This window comes from Hippocampus zosterae, chromosome 11 (assembly GCF_025434085.1).
Source record: "Hippocampus zosterae strain Florida chromosome 11, ASM2543408v3, whole genome shotgun sequence".
In the NCBI taxonomy this organism is placed as follows: domain Eukaryota; kingdom Metazoa; phylum Chordata; class Actinopteri; order Syngnathiformes; family Syngnathidae; genus Hippocampus; species Hippocampus zosterae.
The window spans coordinates 6,026,600-6,052,641 of record NC_067461.1 but is presented as its reverse complement, the minus strand read 5'-3'; the positions used below and the strand labels follow the sequence as shown (position 1 = coordinate 6,052,641).

General features: G+C 43.3%; 2 long non-coding RNA genes across 3 annotated transcripts; one reads left to right on the top strand and one right to left on the bottom strand.

Moving 5' to 3' along the window:
* Positions 1-24,296, top strand: LOC127610285 (uncharacterized). 2 transcript variants are annotated; one of them, XR_007964802.1, is made up of 3 exons: positions 1-71; positions 3,617-3,782; positions 22,612-24,296. It is a non-coding gene; the product is annotated as an uncharacterized LOC127610285 (long non-coding RNA). The 2 variants fall into 2 exon arrangements; XR_007964801.1 differs by lacking the exon at positions 22,612-24,296 and having other exon boundaries at positions 3,617-4,629.
* Positions 19,642-20,239, bottom strand: LOC127610287 (uncharacterized). The gene is made up of 2 exons (XR_007964804.1): positions 20,122-20,239; positions 19,642-19,908 (listed from the first exon to the last, which is right to left on the bottom strand). It is a non-coding gene; the product is annotated as an uncharacterized LOC127610287 (long non-coding RNA).
* Positions 24,297-26,042: the final 1,746 nt, after the last annotated feature.

Genomic DNA, 26,042 nt, shown 5'->3' with positions numbered 1-26,042 from the left:
AGACGAAGCCGCCTCGTCGTCTGCAGTCCTCAAGTAGAAGTCATCTTGATGGACACCCGCACATTAAGCCGGTAAGTGTGTATGTACGGCGCACATGGCGCCTTAATGCTTGTCACACTCCACTGTCCTTGTCTTTGCCGAGGGAAAGGCTGTTGAGCGTCGCACTAGTGAAGAAAACTGGCACATTTTGCGCACTAAATGGCCTTTTCAAATAGTTTGCGCTTGATTGGGGGAGGGGGGGGGGCGAACGCGCATATGTGATCTGTTTATCTATATGGGTTTTAATGCTCTCGCTGATTGGAATAAACTTTTCCAAATGGTAGCATCCACATAGGAAGTGTCTGATTTGTTCTGGTTCGACTTTGGAAAGTTTGGGACGGATGGATTGAACTCCCTGATTTTGGTAGTTCCGACTTTAAGAAATAACCCTTGAATGGAAGGTCATGCGGGGATGAAATTTACCTCCGCCTTTTTTAGGGGTGAGGTTTCCAACGATAGACAGGGTATCATTCCGCATCATTAGGACGAGTCCGAGCCAAAATATTAGCTCTGTCTGTGCTATGCTAATCAGTTCCGAGGTCATACATGGTTGGTTGGCAAGAGTTTGAGCCACGACTTTGACTTCCTGGTTAATGGTGCAGGTGGAAATAACCCTTTGAACGAAAGAGCATCCATTCATTTTTAAAAAAAATATTTTATATTTATATTTATCGGCGTAGCTAAAATAAAGCTTTTCTTGTCTTATTATGAATTTATCTTGCACCTGCAGCTTTCCAACATTAGCGAAATAGCATGCTACAACATCAGGAAATGTTATTATCTGCCGATACCAAGTCAGAATCCGATGTCTCGGTAATGAACAATGAAGAACAAAACAAAAATTGTAATTCGTTTTTTTTCATTTGGAAAAATGTATATTAACATGAGAACTTTTCATATGGCTGTAAGATTTCCGAGCACATGACAACTGTACTTTAAACAAGTTCTTCTGATAAAAAAAAAATTGTTTGTGGATTAATATTGAAGCAAGTGCCATTTGGTCCTTTAGCGCCCTCTGCTGTGGACTGAAACTGATGTCAAAGTACCTTCGGGCTCGCATTATGTCTTTGGTCACATGACGTTTGCAGTGCAAGCTCGGGGGTACTTTGGCAGCATCGGGCATGAACATTTTTCATTTTGAAACTTTTGAAATAAAATAAAAACGTGTTTGTTGGAGGAGGGGGGGCAGAACTGATGTAAATGAACACTTTCAGGGACAGCGGTCCTTGCGGTTTATCATGTTATCGAGTTACAGGGTGCATGAAAGGGTTAATTTCACTTGATTGAGTATTCGAGTCAAGGTTGGTCACGTCTATTTGCGCCGTTACTGTTTTGCGGGTGCTCTCCTCTTGGTTCCCATTGCTTCCGGAGATCATTTGCAATGCGCGCCGGATGCCGAACAGCAGACGCGCCTTCCTCACTTTTGAGATGATAGCTCATGATTGATGCCGTCTATTGGCGCTGATTGTCCATTATAGGACACATCACACGCGGCGTTTGTGGCATCGAGGGTCATTTTCAGACAGCCTCTGCTGAAAATCTTAAATAAATTTAATTGTCTGCATCCGCCATCAGAAATGACTTTATGGATTTTTGCTTCGTAATTAAGAGCTTCCACATCCATAAACTTAAATCACTGCGCACAGATGTTGAGGTGTAATTAAAGCATTAAAATGTGCGAACAATCAACCGGCGCTCAAAAGCATCAACCGCGAGAGCCGCGGCGACCGCCGGCAGGCTCTTTTTGTTCGAAAGAAAGGACCTCCGCTGGTTCTCCTTTTGCTCTGTTTTCCAACCACCGGGAAGTCATTTGCCATAAATCTCGCCGCTTTGCTTCGCCATTCGTAGCCCAAGTGATGCTAACACCATTAGCTGATGATTTAATGACGTGCTTTCCGTCATTCCTTTTTTTTTTCTCTCTCTCTCCACTCTCTCCCTTCTCCACATTCCCCTCCCGTTGTCTGAGGACGCTGGTGAACGTGTGCGTTTTTTGAGGACGAGGCGGCTCGCAGACGCTCATATGTCATCCACCTCCATTATGCCAAGGTCACTCCGTTGCTTTTCTTAATGCGATCAGGCAAAGTGTCACTTTTGCAGTTCTGTGGCAGTAAATAAGAAGCGGCTCTAATTTGAATGTAGCGTACCAAAGGCCCTTTATGGGCTGTTAATTTAGTCTTTAAATATATTTAACAGTTGAGAGGGGGGTACTGATTAGGCAGGCTCTCTCAATGAGGGCTCTTTTTTTTTTAATTTAATCCCCCCCACCCCTCACTTGACTACTCTGACAGGATTTGTGAATTTGTGTGAGTTTTTGGTTTTTGGTTTTGGTTTTTCTTTTCTCAATTTTGTCAAATTTAGGGTTACTCGAATACATTACATATTCTGTCAATATTGAGCTCTCAGAAAATGTAGGGGCTTGTTATATGGTAGCGTATTTTTGAATTGAATCATAATTAATTTTTTTCCAAACCGCTTGATCCTCACGAGGGTCGCGGGGGGAGCTGGAGCCTATCCCAGCCGTCTTCGGGCAGTAGGCGGGGGACACCCTGAATCAGTTGCCAGCCAATCACAGGGCACACAGAGACGAACAACCATCGACGCCCACACTCACACCTAGGGACAATTTGGAGTGTTCAATCAGCCTGCCACGCATGTTTTTGGAATGTGGGAGGAAACCGGAGCACCCGGAGAAAACCCACGCAGGCCCGGGGAGAACATGCAAACTCCACACAGGGTGGCCGGAGCTGGAATCGAACCCGGTACCTCTGCACTGTGAAGCCGACGTGCTAACCACTGGACTACCGGCCCGCCTTGAATCATAATTAATTTAACGTAATATGGCTTGCCTGAGAATACATTTGGAGGACACCTGTACATTGTCAAACATTCCTAATAGGGTAATAAGCAAGTGCGTGCATTTTATTTCTTCAGGATTTTTCACAGAGGGGGGCCCACAAAAATTCTTCAGAGTTGTAGAATAGTCATACACCTGGTGCATTATTACACAAGATATAGAAATAGAGTATTTTACTAATTTCCAGTTTAATCTGAAATTTTAAAAGAAATCATTGACGACCTTGAAAAGACCTGTAAAATATTTTTAACTTTTTTTTTAATGCCCAACTTGAACTAAGTGCATCCCACAATTTGGGGGCTATGGACTACATGAATGGAGGAATGCTGCAATTACATCATAAATGCGATTTGAGGGGAAAAAAATACCCCCCAGTGGTCGCATCCTGTGCCTCTGATTTGATTTGTCTGAAACCACCGCACCGAGGCCAAAAAAAAAACAAAATTTCTTGCGAGCAGACTGCAGTGCCCTGTACGAAAATACCACAAAGTATGTATGATCCTAACCCCTTGAGGGCTATTATTGCCCTTTAAACCAACTCTTGCAGCCTCTTCCTGGCATAAACTGCGAGCCGACAGTGGCTTGCGAAAAAGCCAATCGCGCCTCTCCCGACACCGCAGATTCTTCCTGACACCTAATGCCGCTTATGAAATTGGGGGATAAGTTAATGTGTCACAGTAACATTGATTTTTCATTTGCCTCCCTCTGCCCCGCGTCCCGCAGCCGGCAGGGTCCTTTCCTTCAGGCGTCAGGATGGATTACCGGGGACCACCGAGCATCTCGATGTGACCGAGAGGAAGAGGGAGAGGAGGAGGATGCAGCGCAGATGATGCGGGTCTGCGTCAGAGCTGCCACACCTGATTACAGGTGGCGGGATCTCCCATGTCAGGTAAGGTGATCTACGGATTCCACAGTATCTGTTCCATTTTGTACTGAAACGCTCGGCATGTAAAGATACATCACTATACTGTATGTGGATTATAAAAAAGCCTCGCGACCAAAAATTTATTTTCCCCATACTGCAGCCTTTGCGATTAAAAAAAAACTAAAAAAATGCACACAACAATGTCGTTAGAAAGATTAGCCCTCGTTGAAAGCGTGTTGGAGCGTTGAAAACATTTTTGGGGGTCTCTCTATTGTAATGGTGTCAAACTTAAGGCACAGGGGCCAGATCCGGCCCACTATGTTGTTTTATGTGGCCCGCGAAGGCAAAATCACGTGTGGCAACTTGCATGATCCTTGCTAAAATCTGTACTGAAATGTCACATTTTCATAGTAATATATCACGTTGAGATTTTGCGATCCTTTTTGTTACCCTGTTTACCCTCACTTGAACAATAATTGATCTGACCGGAATGATTTCAAAACAAGTATTCCATTAATTAGTTTTGTACACGTAACATTGCGATGAGATGATTAAACATTTTTGTAGATTCATAAGCGGCCCTCTGAGGGAAAAGGCAACTCCAAAGTGGCCCGTGACCAAAATTGAGTTCGACAGTGCATGTTAAAATGATGTGGGATGAAATCGGATTTCTAACTGGTCTTTTTTTTTTAATCACAAACAATAAATGTGATGATTAGTTTGTGTCAAATTAAAATGGGATGAAAATGGGAGAACAGCAATGACTAATCTAAAAATATTATGAATGTCATCTGGCAAATTTAGCCTCCTATTATCTTCATTCAGTGCAAAAAAAAAAAGCTCTCAAAAGACTTAATACTTGCACACGAAATACATCATTCATGAATGATTTTAGCACTTCCTGCCTTTTTTGTGGCGGAAAATTGGCCGCTGTGGTCACGGCCGTCAAAAAGTGGGCCTCAAACGATAGGGTTAAGAAATCTACCTGGTCCCCGTGAGAGCGAGAAAGGCAAGGGGGGCGGGGAAAGCGTCCCGTAACAACTACGCGCTGCTCAATGAGCTATGTCGTCAGTTCCATATGAGATTGGTTAATACAAAAGCTTGCCGGTGAAAAACATTGTCCTGCTGCCAGTGACAAAGACAAAGTGCCTGCGTTTGGCGTACGCGCGAGTCAAAGGGACAGGTGACGACGGGGAAGGGAGAGCAGGGGAGCCAATTTGAATTTCACATCTAGGAGGAGGCAGCGTGTCATTAAAAAAGCCTAATTTCAGTGTCAGGTAGGCTTACAGGTGATCCATCATCTTGTCACAAGAATTTTATTTTATTTTCAAAGGAGTTCACAGCCAGGCTTCCTGACTTTTTCGCTTCACTTTCGATTAGATTTAAAGGCAATTAAGGGGAAAAGTCTTCGCAAGCCCTCTCATGCACATCTTTAAAGGGGGAGTGGGGGGGCTTTTTCAGAAAAACCAAACGTACTGTAGCTTTGAAATCACGATGAGCGTATTAGCTAGAAGTAAGAAATACAGCTGTACCTCAAACTTCACAACAAGCAGTACATCGTGAAAAAATTCCTCATGCTGTTTTTTTTTTTTTGCTACTTCCAATGGAAGATGCAATCAAAACTAAAACTAAGAGAATTTCACATATATATACCCAAACGCGATAACTTTGCTGAAAGTCTGCTAGCATAATGCTAAGATGTGGGCTAACTGATCTAGCTTCAATTTTGCGGCGGTTATAACCTTAGACTGAATTTAAACCAACCTAAACTTATATTTGAACACAAACTGGAGCAACATTCGCAGTCAGACAGTACAGGTGTCTATCCAATGCGAAGAATGAAAAGTAATCATGATGTATGCACTGTATGTCTATTCATATTTCCATATAGCACATCGCAAAAATGTTTGTTGAAATTCTTTGAGGAAGCAGCATTTCCATTCATCTTCATGAACACTCCAAGAAAAAGTGCTTGCCTCACACTGTTTTTTTTTTGCCATTTCCAGTTGAATTTTATTTTATTTTTTGTAAAACAAAGCATGAGAAAACGAGAATTACACATAGCCAAACTAGATAATTTTTCGAGAAAGCCCACTGTCTTCATGCAAACACATCCGAGCACTAAGTGCATATAACAATGAAGTTATAGATTCTTTATCCTCTGCAAAAAAAAATCCTAATTGCCACTGTCTTCTGTGTTTCATCATCAAATCGATGTGTTATACATTAGTATGATACACAAACCAAAAGAACCACAATAACTCACAAACAAATTAATTTAAATTAAAGTCTGAGCCCCGCCGTGCTGTGTTACAGCCTTTGGCTCGTGAGATCGCCGCGGCAAAGTGCACATCAGCAGCCTGAGAATGCTATTTATTGCTACATTTCTGAACCTAAATGCCTGTCAGCTCCAATCTCTCCACAGGAAGGAGTCCTGGTAATAAAATACATCTGAGGGAGGCGGTGAAGTGGCAGCGGTGGGGGAGGTTGGGGTAGGGGGCGGGGGGCTCAGCGAGTCGGACACACGTTTTCCCAGATAGGCTGTGACAAAACAACATTACCACGTCCGCTTCACATCGCGACACGTACAGGACAGATGGTTGTCTCCGCCATCTACCCGAGCCTCAGACACATACACACCCGCATTGGGAACATTCGCAACAACAGACTGTGGTGATTTTTTTTTAATAACTTTTATATATGTCAGCAGGACAGAGAAATTGTATGTTTAACAAAAGAAGTTTTCCCCAAGAAGTTTCACAATATGCGTCATAGACTTTTATTCTAATATATTCGGTGAAATACGGGAAGTGATCAGGTTCTCAAACGGTTTACACCAAGTATCACGTCTAAAAATACTCTCCAAGTGTCACCGTTTACAATACAGATGTGTGATAGGCCCAAGTGTTCATCGAAATGTTTTTTGTTGTTTTTGTTTTTTAAAATTAATATGTCTGTATAACATTTTGCACAGTATGATCACAATTATTCCTTTATTCCTAAATTAGAATTGGATCTCAATAAAAGTATGACTTTATTTAATTAAAATTTAAATTTTTTGTTTTTATTTATTTTTTTTAAGTTAAATACAACTGGACTTCACTTCACTAATTTAATGTACTGGACTTAAAAACAAACAAACAAACAAAAAACACTTATGCCACTGAAACATGATGCACAGTTGGAACCTTTAATTCAGTGGTTCTTACGTGTACCACATTTAGAAAATCACTAAACTAGCTAAATATCAATTTAATGCTTTGGAAAACATTTTAAGATATCACACCTGAATTTTAAAAGAAGGGTGTTTCAATTTCAAAATTCAAATATGGACCGACATGATTTCATTGCGAATAATTTAACTATGTCCCTCCAGACATTGGACCAAAATGTCAAAAAAAATTCAACAATTCCGAGTTAAAATGTTATCGCTATGTTAGGCAACATTTCTTAAGTTTAAAGCTTGCTCTGGCTGACCCGAATCATACCATGAAATTCAATTTCCAATTGTGTCATGTATTCACTCCTACTTTGACTCTATTAACTTTATCAGTTGCCGTTGTGCAAGCATCCAAAGTTCCTTGTGACTTTGCTCACTCAAAAAGGAGAGGGAGGAGGCGGGAGGGAGGAGCGGGAGAGAGGGGGGGGCGGGGTGTCCATACGTGCCGGGAGCCCATACGAGCACAATGTTGGCAGAGCTCCGAGGGACGCGGCGTCGTTACATGGACATGTAAGCACCCTCGTCGGCGCATCCCGCCGCCTAAGTGGACAAAAAACGCCAGGGCAGCAAAAAGTGGCGAACAACCGTGCAGATTCATTAGGCGAGCCCTTTCCCGGCATGCTTTGCAATGACAAATGATTGACTTGGAACAATATCTAAAGTGATCAGGATAAAGTACCAGCCATTTCAAGGCTCAGCAAAATTCAAATTCTAATTAGGCCTTGCACCACATTCCAAATAAAAATGGCTCCCTGGGTGCTTTTGCCTATCAGGTGTCTCTCCCGGACCGCTGGAACAAAACGAATAAAGAAAATGATTAAAGCGATAACAAAGGCATAAAATTCAAATTATAGCGGCATCACATCTGGGATCTGTATGTCACCGCACTGCCGTTTCTGCCAGCCGCACACGCACACACGCACACACACACACGCACACACTCAATCGCCGCGTGAGGACAAGAAAGTGCCAAGAAAAGATGTGAAAAGGAGTCGAATTAAAAGGTGGCGAGCGAGAACGCAAATAGGCTCTCAGCTTTCAGGTTATTAATGACTCCTCCCAAAATGTGCGAGCTTTCCAATCTCGGCGAGAAGCGCTTGAAGGAGCCTGCAGATGAAGCTGACCTTCACAATGTTCTTTGGTCTTTAGTTAAGAAATTCACTCGCCATTATGGCATCATTAGGGAAACAAGGATAAAATTACTCCATGCTTAATGACCTATAGGATCCCCCACCAAAATTTGTTTCAGATCTAATAAAAGTGAACCTAACACACTCCAATGAATTATGAGGACTGCTACGCCGGGGGGGGATTAAAATGTGCGGGAAATAGATTTTCTGAAGCTAGGAGGACTGGACTTTTCAAATCAGATAGTAGAATGGAATTTTATGGGCAATAAATTCCACCATGTCTCAATTTCTTTTTTTCTTTTTTTTTTCCTTGCCCTCGCCGAATTTTTCAGCCTGTGATGGAATCTGTGAGTGGGATGGCCTCTAAAAATTCATTGCCAATCGCCGTCTTCTCCTCTATCCCCTTAAGGTAGATAGATTGATGGATGAATGGCTAAATGGGCGAATAAGTGGTGAAAAAGTAGAAGCGAAGGAAAACTCGATGAATGAGGGAAATAAATGATTAGATACACATATGGCTACTTCAGAAAAAAAAAGACCCAGAAGGGAGTGAGAAGGAGCATGAACGGAATGGCGATCGGATCCCGCAAACATAGACACAAACAAAATCTGTACAAAAAAAATATTTATTTCATAACAAAAGCGCACCGACAGCGTATAAACAGAAGTTGTCGGTTAAAAAGAACCAGGAAAAATAATAAAGTTACAAAAAGCGCTTGCAAAGGCAAGGTTTTTAGGAGAACAGAGCATTCATTCATTCATCTTCCTAACCGCTTGATCCTCACTATGGTCGCGGGGGGTGCTGGAGCCTATCCCAGCTGTCTCCGGGCAGCAGGCGGGGGACACCCTGAATCGGTTGCCAGCCAATCGCAGGGCACACAGAGACGAACAACCATTCGCACTCACACTCAGACCTAGGCACAATTTAGAGTGCTCAATCAGCCTGCCATGCATATTTTTGGAATGTGGGAGGAAACCGGAGCACCCGGAGAAAACCCACGCAGGCCCGGGGAGAACATGCAAACTCCACACAGGGAGGCCGGAGCTGGAATCGGACAACAGAGCAAATAAAACAAAAAAACAAAACAAAAACGAGCGCATGATCAAAAGACAAAAGCATATAAATACTTATAAGCCAGAGACTAGACGAGCAAAAACGACAATGACGAGATCGCGAGGTCTCGAAAGCAACGCTTGAGCAAGAGCAGCAACAAGGTCAATAACCCGACGGAGACTCGGCGATCCGGCGGTCCTTAAATCCACGGCTTCACTTGATGACCGCGTTGGCAGCAGGTGTGCACGTTGGAGGGAGAGCCCTCCTCTGCCACCTGCTGGAGACACACAAGAACAGGAACATGACATTTGTAGGCGGAGCTTCCGTCACCTCATCCTCGATCATCCAATCACAAATCTAATTATGCTCCAAATCTCAAACACATACGTGGAAGTTGAGTAAAATGGCCGCCATTTTTTTATTATTTTTTTGGCGCCACTCGGATTATGGCTGCTGGGATTCAGCCCCCCCCCCCCCCCCCTCCAAGAAGGAGCTTTTGCGAGCTAATGGCATTTGCTCTCTTTAAACTTTAATCTTTCCTATTAATTCCCTGCAACTCGAGAATGTGCGAGAGTTAATGTTCCATGAACGTGTTTCTCACTCTGCACTCTCCTCAAGCTAATTACCCTCAGGTGCTAAATGGGGGGAAATTGCAATCCATTTGGAAGGGAGAAATTTCACCTCCCCTTCACCCCCCCCCATCTCCCCTCCATACCCCCCTCCCCAACACGCCCACCGCCCCCTTGTGTGCGGTGCGCGCAGTGAAAAAGGAGAAAATCAAACATTGAGTACGTCGAATCCAAAATGGACAATCAGCGCTAATGTGTGATGGGCTCGCCCTTCTCCAAGGTGGCTTCAGCAAGCGTAAACGGCTCGCCCCCGTTTCCCCGCCTCACCGCTTATCGCGTGGGTCACGCCGAGGTCAGCCGGTGCAGCCATGGACGACCCGATACCGAACAGATGTTTGATTGACGTGGATGCTGCAGATTGCCCATCAAAGTTTTTTTTTTTTTTTTCTGAGGGGCGAACGGCGAGCAGGAGACACCCGAGGAAGTCAAAATCCAAATTAAAAGCGGCTTATGCGGCAAATGACGGGTCGGCGGTTGCCGTCACGGGACATTAAACGGCGGAGAGTGACGGCATATCCGTCAATGACAGAATTCAAGTTGCCGGTATACGAATGGTTCCCGGGGTCCATCGCTAATCAGTAACGCAGGATCAACGGCTGTCGTTCAGACAAATAGCTTTGATAAGTTTTTTGCTTTTAAAGGGAGGAGAGGAAGTCGAGGGAAATGGAGTCTGGTTGGGGAGTGACTGGGAGGGTGGGGGGGGGTTGGAGGAGGGGGAGGTTGTTCTCCTCTCTCCTCCGAGGAGTGTCACTTTGTCCTCCGTTTGATCTTTGTCTTCCCGCGACACGGCAGGAAATTAAAGATGAGGGCGGGGGGGGGGGGGGTGCCGACTAGCATCTCGTTAACACAGAGGCCTCCTTTTCTGACATGTACAGCAAGCGGTGCTTCTCATTGAGCTGAGGCCTTTTTTTTTCAGTTCGAAAAATCGCACGGCACGCCACCAAACAAAATTGGCACAAAAAGAAGATACATCATGTCAATGTAATCATTTTTTGCCATCTAATAGAGTGTCATTTATTTGTTCTTTCGGTCACTATATGTTATTGGCACAGATCAGCGGTCGATGATCGGCAACTCAAAATGTTGAAAGAGGCATATCGGACCAAAAAAAAAAACAACAACAAAAAATATCTCTGGAGCCACAAAAAATTGAGTCTTATAATGAAGGCAACACACGCTGTATGTATCAATATTAGCAATATTAGCCTTGTATCAAAAATGACAAAATCACAGACCCCCTGGCAGATGGACAAAGATACATTATTTGTTATTCATAAATCATTTTCTCACCAATTAAGTGAAATTTGATCAGTTCCCGCGACGCACAGTTTGAGCTCACACGACTCACGCTAACTGGGCCGCTATCTTTGCTATTGGTAAAATAGAAAATCTAAGGGTGACTTTTGCACACCGCAAAAGTCACCCTTAGATTTGCACCCCCCCCCACCCAAACCCTCCCTTGCGGTGTGCAAAAGTCACCCTTAGATTTTCTATTTTAGCAATAGCAAAGATAGCGGCCCAGTTAGCGCGTCGACCTCACAATACAGAGTTCAATTCCAGCTCCGGCCTCCCTGTGTGGAATTTAGATGTTCTCCTCGGGCCCGCGTGGGTTTTCTCCGGGTGCTCCGGTTCCCTCCCACATTCCAAAAACATGAATGGCAGGGCTGGTTGAATACTCTAAATTCTCCCTAGGTGTGAGTGTGAACGTGGATGGTTGTTCGTCTCTGTGTGCCCCGCGATTGGCTGGCAATCGGTTCAGAGTGTCCCCCGCCCACTGCCCGAAGACGGCTGGGATAGGCTCCAGCACCCCCCGCCACCCTAGTGAGGATCAAGCGGCTCGGAAGATGAATGAATGAATAATGAAGGCAACACACGCTGTATGTATCAATATTGGCAATATTAGCCTTGTATCAAAAATGACAAAGTCACCGACCCCCTGGCATAGATAGATGGACAAAGATGCGTTATTTTTTATTCATAAATAATTTTCTCACCAATTAAGTGAAATTTGATCAGTTCCCGCGACGCACCGTTTGAGCTCACACGACTCACGCTAACTGGGCCGCTATCTTTGCTATTGCTAAAATAGAAAATCTAAGGGTGACTTTTGCGGTGTGCACAATACAGAGGTACCGGGTTCGATTCCAGCTCCGGCCTCCCTGTGTGGAATTTAGATGTTCCACTCGGGCCTGCGTGGGTTTTCTCCGGGTACTCCGGTTCCCTCCCACATTCCAAAAACATGAATGGCAGGGCTGGTTGAATACTCTAAATTGTCCCTAGGTGTGAGTGTGAACGTGGATGGTTGTTCGTCTCTGTGTGCCCCGCGATTGGCTGGCAATCGGTTCAGAGTGTCCCCCGCCCACTGCCCGAAGACGGCTGGGATAGGCTCCAGCACCCCGGCCACCCTTGTGAGGATAAGCAAATTGGAAAATAGAAGGATGGAGCAATAGCAAAGACGATAGACAGTTGTACCTTGAGATACAAGTTACTCGACTTACAAATTCATGCACTTTGCAACCAGCAATAATTCCAGAGGTGATTTAAACTAAGACGTTGGATCGCTGTGACCTCTCGCTCGCTCGCTTGGCTGCCTGATCTATAGCACACTAGTTGAAACCAGTTCAGACAAGTTATATTTCCTCTTCTGAAAATTCCTACTTTCCAAAAATTCCAGCTTTTTCATTTTCACATCTTTCATTATTATTCCAAAGCACTCGAATCTTACACTATTATTTCATATCATGCGACTTCATTCCACATCATTTGATTGAATTCAATTTCATATCCTTCCACATGATTCCATAGTTTTTTTGAATTCCTCGTTCACGTGCAATGTCACCCAAAATGACATTTTATAATTGGATTTTTTTAAATATATATTTTGTATTTATCATTATTTGAATCACTCGTTTTGACACAGGATTTTGTTCCCATTGTGGTGGTTGTTCAAGTGCTCTCAAAAACCCAAACGATCACTACATTACTTAACTTTACGATGACCACAGGGGGAAAAAAAGCCCAAAATGTCAGAATTGCAACACTTTTTAAATTAAAAGGAAAGAAAATAAAACTGTGCACCCCCCCCCCCCCCCCCTTCCCGAACACATTTCTTGTGTGCAATAATAAATGAATTAGTGGGCAGGGAGGAATGAAAACAGCCCGTATCTTGGACAAACAATCGTTGTACCAGCCCTGAGCCCCCCACTGTGCGGAGGAATTACTCCCTCCCATCTCGCTCCACGGCACAAAGCGACCAAACATCAAAAGATAAGTTTCTTCAGGGAGGAGGGAAAAAAAAAAATTCCACGCCGGTAACTAAAACCCAAAGAAGCCAGACAAGTTACTTCATTTCACCCTGTGTGGCCTTTCACGCCATCATTTATTATTATTTTTTTTTTGGGTGCCGTTTGCTTGAAGGCATAAGTAAACTCAAGAGTGTCTACAGATGACCCCCCAACCTCCAACACCGCCACCACCACCCGAATCTCGTCCTGTAAAATGTCAAAGCTATTTGCTTAAATCATTAGAGGCGGCTGGCGTCTCTGCGAAAGGTTATTTTCTTCCTGAACACTTGAGGGTCCGCTGAGCCCCTCGTAAGTGTCTGTTGGAAAATGCATTGACATTTTACATGAATTGGGGGGGCGGGGGGTATTGGGAACTCAAAGACCCACCTCAATAGACTCTCTGTCACCGCCTTCCACATTTCAGGTCATTATTGCGGCAATAGAGGACCACTCGACCCATGTTGGTATTACCTTAAGAGGAAAGCCCGATACTACTTGGAGGGGGTGTGCTATGAAAGTGAGAGACGTTAACCTTTGACCTGAGCGTGTTTTACATGTTTGGTGCTCGGACTGTGTCACCCTCATTTACATTTTTACGCCACAATAGATTTTTGTGATCGTTCAATAGAGCCTTAACCCTTTCATGTACCCTGTAACCTGATAACACGAGAAGCCGTCCACTGTAGCGACCGCTGTCCCTGAAAGGGTTAAAAAAAAAATGGAGCGAATATTTGCAGTGGTTGTGAAGAGGTTGGGATTTATGTCAGTGCTTGTCGAACTTTTTGAGAGCAAGTAGCGCCACGAAAAAAGGAGTTGGCTCGCAAAGTCGTGGCCGACGTGAAAGCCAGGTTATTATTGTTAAAACGTACTCGTTTGAATGTTAAAATTGCACTTGAATATCGCAAAATTCAAACTAATTTTACTTAAATGAACACGTAGACCACAAAAGTCACATTTAAAAACAATTGTGCCGGGAAAACAAATAAAAAACAGATGAAATAAAAATGCATTTTACTGCTGTTAAATAAAACTGAACTGTACTCAAATGTACTGCCCTGCATATCAAAATATTCCAGGGAAATCAAAACAAATGCCTTATTTATTTTTTTTAATTCAAATATATTGCACTAAAGTTTAAAAAAAAAGTACAGAGATTGACATTTGAAAGATGAAATGCAGAATGTAAAAATACAACACAACTGAAATGTACTTAATGTACTTTACTGTACTAGAAAAATAAAGAAAGAAATTAAAGGAAAAAAACTTTAGCCACTTTAAGCACATAAAGAATTCATGATTCTTTTGCCTCCCACTTACCACCAGTATTATTTGACATCACTGATCTGATACTGAGTAAAATATACGTGCATCTGTGTGTGTGTGTGTGTGTGCATATGACTGTTTTGGTGTAAGCAAGTGTGTGTTGTGCAATTGTGTGCGAATACATCTGAGTGTGTGTGTTAGTGTGCGTGTGGCGAGAAGGCCAGGCTGAGTCGCATACGGCTGATAACGTAGGTAATGGCGTTTCTGGAAGAGTGAGGCCAGATGAAAGCCGCACATGGCCCGATAGCGCAGGCATACTGGCCCCTTCTGTCGGAAAATTCCATTTTTTCCGGCAGGGAGGCATGAATGCCGAGGCTGAATCCAAATCCGGTTTTCCGCACTTTATCAGCGTGTGGCCCACCAAGTGGTGTGGGGTACGGGGAGGGTGGGGGGGGGGGGTTGACGGTGCGGAGGTTGGCAGGGGCCGGGTGCGGGAGGAGGTGGGGGCACCGGGGGTGGATGGGGGTGGGGGGGCAGAGGGGGTGAGTCACTCAGGCGTGACCCTCCACTTTAATCCAATTTACAGCCTCCCCCAGCAAAAGATAATTACAAGCCTTAAACCAGCTTGGAAAGGGGTCGGAAGAAAAGACCTCACTCGAACCCAAATGGTTCATCTGACCCCCCGAAGACTCCAAGTAGACAACAAGAAGGTTGGTCGGGTTAGAGGGGGGTGTGGGGGGGGGTGCAGTGGTTGTTAGCGGGAATCAAGCTAAGGCTTCGTGACAAACTTGTGCGTCACTAAATAGGGAAAGCATTTTTTTTTTCCCTCGCAACTTTCCTTTTCTCAACTATTATACTCACGAGGGTTGTAAGCATGCTGCGGGTGTGCTGGAGCCTATTGTGGGGGGACACACCCTGAAATGGTTGCCCGCCAATCCCAGGGCGCACATAGACAAACAAGCAACCTTAAAGTATTCCATTCACCCTGCCACACATGTTTTTTGGAATGTGGGAGGAAACCGGAGTACCCGGAGAAAACCCACCCTTGCACTGTGAGGCGGATGCGCGAACCAGTCGACATCCATCCAGTAGAAATTTTCAACTGAATTTTGGGACGGCTGCCAAAAATCTGGACCGTTTTTTTTTTTTTTTTTTTTTTTTTTAAAACCTTAAACGCTCGTTTGAAAGCGTCCCTGCTTTGTTGTTGGAGCGGTCTGTGACTCATTGTGTTGCACATCTGACTCTTTGACGTAGGGGCTTCTGCGGTCACGTCCTGTGCTGGGACAATATCAGGAATGACATTTTTGATGCAATTTTACAGCCACTATGAATTTATTTTGGTATTACTGAAAAGCCATAGAACTTTTCCTTGACTGTATTACACAATACTTGAACTAATTAAAATTAAAACAAAACAACAACAACAAAAACTCACTCCAAACATGAATAATAACGAATTGAATTCCAAAAGGTCAAAACGAATTAAAAGTGATCTACATTGAAAGAGTGCGTACTGATAGTCGAGTCCTTGGGGGATTTTGTGGTTCAAGTCATGAACATCGACTATCCCCTTTCACTTCCCCTTAAGCACACACACGTGCACACACACACACGCACACACACGCACACACACACACACACACACACACACACACACACACGCACGTCATGTCCACAATGAATTTTGCAAAGTTTTTGCAGGGCCGGTTAATTAACAGATTAGTTGTGTGGGGCAGCGCCGCGGTTCGAAGGTCATGACTAAAGCGACTAACGGGAGGGGATCATCAGTGGCAGCTGGGCTCACACTTCTCCTCCCCGCCCCCCCCCCCCCTCGCCTCTTAACTTGTGGCAAAATAAGCCCCCCCCCCCCCCGACCCGTCGGCCGCCACCTTGTTGCCCCCCCGCCCTCCCTCCCCGCAACCTCATGCGGGCGGGATGCTCTTGACATTGGTCACTTTTTTAAACCGAAGCGTAGCGAACAAGAAGTTGAAATTGAGAACACATTTTCGTGAAGCTGAATAATACAATCAAGTACCTCGAAGTGAAATAAGGACTTGAGTTGACAAATGATGCCCCCCCCCCCCTCTCCATTCCAGGTTCTGCTCGCTGGAGATGGCCATTGTGAGCTTGTGAATGGGAGAATTTGGGAGTGTCTCTCTTATTAATTAGGAGCGGGCGGCCGCGGCCTTTCCGCTCCCCCTTGTGGGTCGCCCTTCATTATTTCCTCTCGCATTCTTTCGCCGTAGTGAACCCCCCCTGTTTTCTCCGTGCTCGCTTCAAAGACTGTCTTGACAAAGGTGCGGCGGCCAGAATGGAAACCTCCAATGTGTCTGTTTACAGAAGCGACGGGGGGCGTTTTTGTGGATGAAAAGTGGAGGAAAGGAGAGAAAATCTGCCGACGCCAAACCATATTTCATGCATTCAGATTTCGATTTTTTTTTTCTTTTATGGCCGCCAGGCAAAGAGAATATAGAAATCAAAAGTAGCATCCTGGGCGGCCCGGTAGTCCAGTGGTTAGCACGTCGGCTTCACAGTGCAGAGGTACCGGGTTCGATTCCAGCTCCGGCCTCCCTGTGTGGAGTTTGCATGTTCTCCCCGGGCCTGCGTGGGTTTTCTCCGGGTGCTCCGGTTTCCTCCCACATTCCAAAAACATGCATGGCAGGCTGATTGGACGCTCTAAATTGTCCCTAGGTGTGAGTGTGAGTGCGAGTGGTTGTTCGTTTCTGTGTGCCCTGCGATTGGCTGGCAACCGGTTCAGGGTGTCCCCCGCCTACTGCCCGAAGAGAGCTGGGATAGGCTCCAGCACCCCCCGCGACCCTCGTGAGGATCAAGCGGCTCGGATGATGAATGAATGAAAAAGTAGCATCCTAAAATGACTCAAAGAACACACAGCAGAAGAATGAATTTGAGCAAAAATGTCTTTTATTAATGATTTAAAACACCAATCATAGACATGGGGGTGGTGAGGGTGGGAGTTTTTAAACTTGAATTGAATCATATTTACACCCGGGGTTAAAAATACTTGGATTTGGACAAGTAAATGAAATTTGATGACCAGTTACCTCTAAAAATTGTCATTTTGACGTTCCGCACGACTGGCCTCGCCGGTTTTAAACCGCGCATCCCATTGAACTCGCAATCAATGAATGAAGACGATCGGCCCCCGTTAAGCAATCGGCTCCCACGCGGCGTGACCTCCAGCCTTCACTCTTCCCTTGACGGAGGCGTATTGACTCAAGGCAATGTTTTATTTTTCAGCCGCAGCCCTGTAAAAAAAAAAAAAAAAAAAAGTCGCTGATGAAGTGTCTTCTCATGAGCCCCGGAGAGCCGTCACTATTTGTTTTGGTACACTTCAGCGTGAGCGAGTGCCTCGCATGGCGCAATCGGGACCGTTTAGTCAGCTATCATATGAAAATAATTGTCGTGCGAATGCCACCTGTGCACAAAGTTACGATTTCGCACACAAAATAATGCATCGCTTGGAGAAAAAAAAAAAAATTCATTACGTTCAATTTTAGAAAGAAATGATTTCTCGCGAGTGATTCCGTGTCATTGACAGAATTGCTCATTTCCAGCTCGGTCATTAATCAGAGGTGCGTTTCTTCTTCTCGGTAATGATGGAACGTCTTCCATTCTTTTTGTGACAAATTACACGTGCAATGTTTGCACTCACAATTACAACTTAACAGCTGTTTGGGTAAATAAACGATGCATCAATGCACGTGCGCCGGGCGAAGCGTCACGCCATCTTGACCTGAAGTTGTTTTGACAAAAAAAAAAACAAAAAAAAGGACAGAAACAAAATGAAAAGAGATATGAATATAACTAAATAAGGGCTTTTGTTAAAAAAATAAAAATAAAATAAAAGTTTAATGCGGTGGCCCGGTAGTCCAGTGGTTAGCACGTCGGCTTCACAGTGCAGAGGTACCGGGTTCGATTCCAGCTCCGGCCTCCCTGTGTGGAGTTTGCATGTTCTCCCCGGGCCTGCGTGGGTTTTCTTCGGGTGCTCCGGTTTCCTCCCACATTCCAAAGACATGCGTGGCAGGCTGATTGAACACTCTAAATTGTCCCTAGGTGTGAGTGTGAGTGCGAATGGTTGTTCGTCTCTGTGTGCCCTGCGATTGGCTGGCAACCGATTCAGGGTGTCCCCCGCCTACTGCCCCGGAGACAGCTGGGATAGGCTCCAGCACCCCCCGCGACCCTAGTGAGGATCAAGCGGCTCTGAAGATGAATGAATGAATGAATAAAAGTTTAATGCATATATGTTGTACATGTCTTGGCAAATGTTAGTTAATTTAAAGAATGAACATTTTAAATGCTTGTTGTCTTGATTAGTGATACAATAACCCCGCCCCTTCCATTGTGGGTTCTCGGTACGTAGTCTCACTTTTTGATCATTAGGTTTTTTTTGTACACTTTGAAACTATTTTTTTCTGTTCAAATGATGAAAATATGGCGTTGAACTGTAAATTTGAAAAAAAAAAAAAAAGAACAAAGACCAGAAGTATTGCAGCTCGGCCTCGTGAATGTGATATCCACTTTAATCCTGCTATTTACGCTTACGGAAAAAGACAGCTTGAAGTTCATTTTACAATCCACCTTCTTATTTATGATTATTTCATTATTTTTGATTTTTATTGATAATACAGTGAGATTATGAATCAAGTGAGTTTGCCATTGACTTTGCCTTACAAAAAAAATCTGCTAATGCTAAAACATAATGGGGCGCGTATTTGGATGAACGTATTCCCTCCCCCCGCAGCGACAATCCGTCATTGTCATCGCCGAGGCATCCGCCTGTACACTTCATTAAGAGTTTGCTAATATTTAAACGGGCCAAGCAAAACAACGCATCTTGAATCTGACCTCTGAATGGGCGCTTTGGGTTAACGGTTAACGAAAAAGCACCATCGGTCTTTGGTACTCCCTGAAAGTGTGATCTTTCGGGGCTTTCAAGTCAAGTCAAGTCAACAGTATTTTTAGAGCACTTTCAAACAGCCATCGCTGCATACAAAGTGCTGTACATGGAGCGATTTAACATGCACAATAAACAGTAAGACGAATCGGTAATAAAGGCGGTAGAAAGTACCAAGCAGTAAAATCAAGAACAAATCTAAGTCATGCTGAGTCGAACGGCACAAGCAGAAAACGACATGCGGTGTGCGTCATCATATCCAATCTGCGCCAAAATTGCTCGCTTGTTTGGCAGTGTTGAAAAGTCACCAAGTACAAATACCCCATGACGGAGCTTTTTCAGTCATTATTTTTCGGACCGCTATTCTTGGGCAAAATGGAGCAGCCCCTTTCGCCAAAAGCAAAAAGAATTGCTAATATGTGTCGCCCGCATCCCCTAAAAAAGGTGTTTGTAGTTGCATATGGATGCCACAAAGTGGTGGCAAAGCACTTCAAATCGAGAAGATCATAAAACATCCACGCCACGCATCTAGCACGTTACTTTATCATGACCTCATGTTACAGGAATGACTGCACTCAGCGGTTCAGCTCATCGTTACAAAAAGCCCAACTTGCCGTGAGGCTCTCAAATACAATACAATACAATACAATACATGCTGATTTATATAGCGCTTTCACAACAGCGGCAGCTGTAACAAAGCGCTTAACAAAACAGTTAATAAAGTAAAATAATAAACACAACACATAACATAAAACATGGACAGTCGTGCAGTCCTAACCACTTTTCCATCACACGCTTTGTTGTTTGAAGCAGTTTGAGATGAAAGAGGAGAGAATCAATGTGTTATTAGCTAGCATTACTAGCGCACCCTCAAATTGCAACAACAAAGGAAATAATATCGGCTGTTTTAGTAGCTGCAGAAGCTTACTTTTAATGGGGACACACAACGTGACTTCAAAATACATGGGTCAAGTGGAAATTTTTTTTTCAATTAGCTAATTATGTGTTTTTTTATGTTGTGAGAGGCCAGCTTCAAGCTGCATTACATTTCTTTTCCTTTGCCTGTTTAAATATTAGCAAACTCTCAATGAAGTGTATAGCCTTAGCGACGACATTGTGTCATTGTGGGGAAGTCCAGATAGAGTAAGCACTCAAATATGGCAATGAAAAAAAATATACAATATATATATTGTATATTTTCAATATACAATATATATTGTATATATAGGGCGGCTCATCAGCTAGTTCCTGCGGAAGGCTGATAAGGTGGGCCTTCGGCCCACAAAAGTGTTGTTGCTTGGTTCAACTTTTTGTTCATCTTCATTGCTTATCGCGAAAATAAAGAGATGTTTAGTTCTACAAAATAACTAACAATTTTATTGCAATGCTTGTGGGTAGACAACATTTTTTCGCTAAGATGCCCGCGCGATCGTATTGAACCACTGCCTGAGCGGCGCAGTGGCGACGCAGTGGCGGCGCGCAGCGGCGCGGTGAAGTAGGTACGTTTTGAAAAGGGACAGACGGAAGGACAGACCGCGTGCGGGACGACGCGCAATATATATACAGTATATATATATACATATATATATATATATATAATTTTTTTTTTTTTTTTGTATTAGAAAATATGGGTGTCGCCATTGGCCCATCCGAGAGGGAGCCCACAAACCACTAGTGGGACTCCTACCGCACTTTGAGAACCACTGCATGATACGATTCAATAGCATTGGCTCAAAAAATAAATTCAACAATATCGCCTCAAAATAAAAACAATAAATGAATAAATAAGGCAAAAGCAACTCCACCCACGCCATTTAGTGGTCATTCATGATTTGGAAACAAGCGTGACATTGGGGTTTTGTCTCCAACCTGTTGCATAAATGAGGCGGTCCCACTGAGAAGGGACTTTAATGAGTGGGGTTTAAGCCTCTTTTTTTCCTTTGACTCCTGCAGCCTCAGCTTGGTCTCCTAATGAGCCATCATCATGCAAAAACTGCCAGCGTGATACACGTTAATTGGATTTTCACTTTTTCACCAATTAATTGAGCAGCATTGTCATGTTGGCAACAACCCCCGCCTCCCCTTCTTCTTCATCTTTTTTTTTTTTTTTTGTCATTGGCTCACATAGCCACTGTCTGGACAGGGGAAGCTTTTCATTCCCGCTCTTTTCTTCTCTGGTACAGATCAGCTATCTCATTAAAGGCTTATGACATTTTGGTGGAGCCAATCTCTTTGTGGGGAGAAAACAGTTTGGGTGCTGCTCAGTTGAAGCCTTTACATTGTGTTAAGATACCCCCCACCATCCCCACCCCACTACCACCACCACCACCCTCCCCGGTGGTGCTGGTGAGTCAGAGAGACCCCACGCCGCCTTGTCCGACAAGCATCTAAACACCGATATGGTGACAACGCACGGCATGTAATGTGCGGTTGGAAAAAAATAACACTAAACCAAGGTGGCAAAAGTACTAAAAAGATAAGTCGTGTAGAATAAATACTCATGTGTAAGAATTCACTTCAGTCAGGTTGGTGAATCGCTGCATGATCGTGCCAGTGTACCTAATGTTGTAGTAAACAACACAGTTCAGCACTCTTAATACTTTCATTTTCTTCAAACGGCAAGTGTTCAAAAGCGGCCTCGTGTAATGGCCTTTTTTTTTTTCCTTCAAGCTTTCCCACCGGGAGATGATTGCACTCCCACGGCCACTTGTTAACTCCAACGGTGACAAAATAAAAAATGTTGCGACCGTTCCTTCTCTGGCAGCCGGCCCGTTGTTTGTCTGGCCTTCCGCCTCTGTGATGTGTAAGATTAATACTCTTGCCACGGTCTCATAGAATAATGTCACTTTAATCTTGTTTGGGGCAAAATTCGAAGTGGAGTGTGTCTACTTGTTTCCCCGAGATTACTTCATCTTTCTTTCGGCACTGGCGTGTGACTCTGCCGCCTGCTGTCCCCTGGCGCTGGATGTCCCATTACCCTTCACACGCCGCAACTTTCTGCTGTTTGCACAAACGCTGGCCACAGGAGCTGAAAGCGCAGCGTGCTGCTACTGATGGTTTTTGGGAGACGCCGGCCTTGATTTTCCTTGATTTGGTTCTGGGCCTCCATCAAGGAGGACTGGACCCGAGGGTGTCGAGATGCTTTGTCTCATGCAATGGACCTCCTCTAACGTCATACGGAACACACAGTAATGACATAATAACGTTATTGCTTCATTTCAACGGACGTCGTGGTATTCCTTTTGCTTGTGTGCGCCTTGGTCACCTCGAGGCAACATATACATAAAGACATACAAATATACTGTACATAAATCCAAATTCTCTGTGATTTTTCAGTAATAATATTCTTTCTTTGCAGAGGATAAAGACTATATGCCTGTGAGTATCGTTATATGATCTGTCTGCATACAGGTATGTTGCTCTACTTTTTATGTTCAAATATCCGTTGCTTAAAATGTTGACACCATGACAACAATGCCATTCGTGAGCCTCCCTATGGTATTTCCCATTTCGGGATAGCATTAAGCTAGCACAGTTTAAGGTAAAGGTTGTTTTTTATGCTCAAAAAGATTCAGGATGTGTTTAAAAGTGTTTTTGTTTGTGGTCTTTCGATATCTATGAATTTTCACATATTGCAAGTGGGCCTAGAACGTATCCCTGCGATGCCCGAATTGCAAAACCTCATTATCTACAGGTTTTTCTGATTGATTTCAATTTGATTCACAGCATCCTGCGAGGAAAAAAACGTTTTCGTTTTGTCAAACTTTCAAATGGGAGATTTTGTGTTTTTGGCTAACACACTGCAGCCACCAAAATCATCTGGGGCTTTGTTACCACCAAACTCTTCAAACAAAGCCGTTTAATCATGTGATTTCACAAAAGTTCCCTCGATTATCGCTCACATATTTTGCAAAACTTTATAGACAGACTAACGGAAATTAGTGTCGATGTTACAGTAATTCTAAATCTTCAAACTTCTTTAAAACACTCCCGGAGATATATATCAAGTGAAAAATGTTAAATGAGCAAAAACGAGGTACCGCTAAATTATTTTTTGCCCATCAAACAACAACATAGTCGTTATACGAGCCCTTTGGCCAGCTTTTATTTGTTTGGTCTGTCACCGGGTGGTTGACGGCACTGCGTGAGCGCCTCTTTTCCACCGCGCTGACCTCACGAACGCGCCACAGCGAGCGAGCAGTAAATCGCTAATGAGGCTTGATGTAAATACCACATCGCACAAAACCACATTAATCCACTCCCCCCGCACCTCTTCCACGTAACAACTCTGCCAACAGGCACACACGCAGTAAAAAAAAAAAAGCAACTCGACCTTGTGCTCAATCATCACAATTTATTCCTTTTCGTTATTGTTCATTGTCCTTTTTTTTTTCATTGCATTGTAAATTACTTATCTTGACTAGCACGTGGAGCTAAGCTACTTTGGCTAATTTGGATTGTTTATCTTAGATTTTAAGAATAATGACGTTGACTTTAAGTGTTGGAGGCAAGACTTGTTTGTTGTTTAGAGCACAGCCTACTAGGGGTGGAAAAAAAAACACTAAAAATTTTTGGGAACCGTTACATTTTAGGAAAAATGCTGATGTTGGACAGCTTTTACGAAACGCGTGCTTTACTCATTGTTCGGTAAGGATTAACTGAATTTCTTACAAGCTTCCTTTAAAATGTGCTTAAAGTCATGTCTATATATGTATGAGTATTTGAAAACATTTTTTCTTCAAGATAAAATAAGGATAGTGTCTGATTCTCTAATATTGTACAATGTTTATCCAATTAAAAAATAATAATAAATAACGGGAGAATGGTCCTCAATGCCATTGAAATGAAAAAGTTGCCTATTTTTCGAGGGGGAGAGGGGTGGAGTCACGTCAAAATGGCAAATTGTAATTTCTTCAAGAAAAAAAGGTTTGCTGTTATGAGAATAAAGTCATATTTTATTTGGAATCTTTAATTAGGAATGGAAGTCATATTTAACCAAGTAAATTTGCAAAGAATTTATACATGCAGCAAAAAAAAAAAGAATTGTACTAGCATGGATGGACATAAAGTGCTTTGTTGTAAAAAAAAAAAAAAAAAAAAGAAAAATACTCTCATCCTCAAACAATATAATGTTGTCATGTTTTTGGCAAAATAAAATAGTATGTTGTAATTATGTGACAGCACCAATAAAGTAAATGTATCTATGTAGACTAAAACCAAATCCTCCAATGTTTTTTTTTACCCTTTGTCAATTTTATTCCCCTAAAACTTTGATTCACCACTGCAATTTGAACATTTAAAAATATACTGTATATATATTTACCATGAATAAAATGATTCAAGCAGCTCATGACAACATGTGAACCACAAAAAGCACAACCGAAGCTGCTCAGAAACCAATTCTGAGTCACTGACAAAAAAAGGGACACTAACAAATGAATGAAAAAAAAAACAGTTGGATACTGAATAATGGTTTGTCAGAATGCAATTTGGCAGGAGGGCAAAATTCTTTAAAATATATATTTTTCCACTTCGCACAACAGTATTCCACATTCTAGAAAGCCTTTAGATCAGAATGAAGCCCGATCGGGTGCACTGGGCTAGCGTTGGTGCTTTTTGAGGAGAGGGCAGGGGTGGGGGGGGGGGGCAAGAAATGGAGGAAGTGAAACTCCGTTTGAAATCAACAACCTCATTAATGCGCTGTCACAGACTCCGTTGGATTCCCCCAACATGTGGCGACGATATGAATCACAACCAAAGACGCGGGAAGGGAAAATAACCCCAAAGTCAACTCATAGACACGTTAAGGAGTGAGGGAGACTGAATTGCTGTGGCTTTTATTCGATGTACTCGCGGCTTAATTATTATTTTTTTTATTATGTTTTTTGGCAGGCGTTTTTTTGAAAGTCATTGCGTCTTTAAGCTTTACGCTGGGTAAAATACTTCATGCTGGCAACACGTGCCACTGTATGCAGCTGGCTAAACAGAATAGATCATTAGGAGCTGTGGAGGATGTGTCGCTTAAAACAATCCTACCATAACGATTTGGGATTTTTTTTTTTACTGGTCACATATGTGTTCTTTTATTTCATAGTTGTAATTATGCTTAAAGCAATGACAGAATTGATAATGCGCCAAAGTAGTGCTCCAAAACAAATCATTTGACTGATGAATGAAATCTATCGTCCACTACGTAACGATCTACCCACAAAAAAAAACAAAAAAAGAACCCCACACACTACATAACGAGTGATTTGTTTATTCTTTTAGGGCAAAAAAAACAGAAAAGCCAAACCAATCTTAACGTGAACTTTGGGAACGAGCAGGTTGGAACGTAGAGTGAGGGTGGTGGTATGCACAGTGATCAGAAAGCATCGATTGAAAGGGGCGTGGCCAAAGTGTCTTTTTACAGATCAACATGGACGAATCTGTTTGTCTGTCTTAGTGAAGAGAGGGCTCATTCAAATCAGTGCGATAAGTGGATCCTGCGATTTTTATTTTATTTTTGTAATTTGGTGGCCCTAGAGAGTCCCTTTAAAAATCCACTTCATATCTCGATTGTGATTAGAAAGTAGAAGATGAGCGAATGAGTGTAAATTTTTATATCGGGGGGAAAAAAAGTCCACTAAAAAGGGTTACTAATAGCTACGTATGTTGGGCAGGGGCGGATAAAAACGATGTTTATTTGTCTGCGTCCGAGCTCCTTCCCAATTACCCGAACCATGAGTCAGGAATAAAAGACTGTGTTGTCGCTGTTAATGGATAACTCTAGTGGGAGACGTCGCTCTC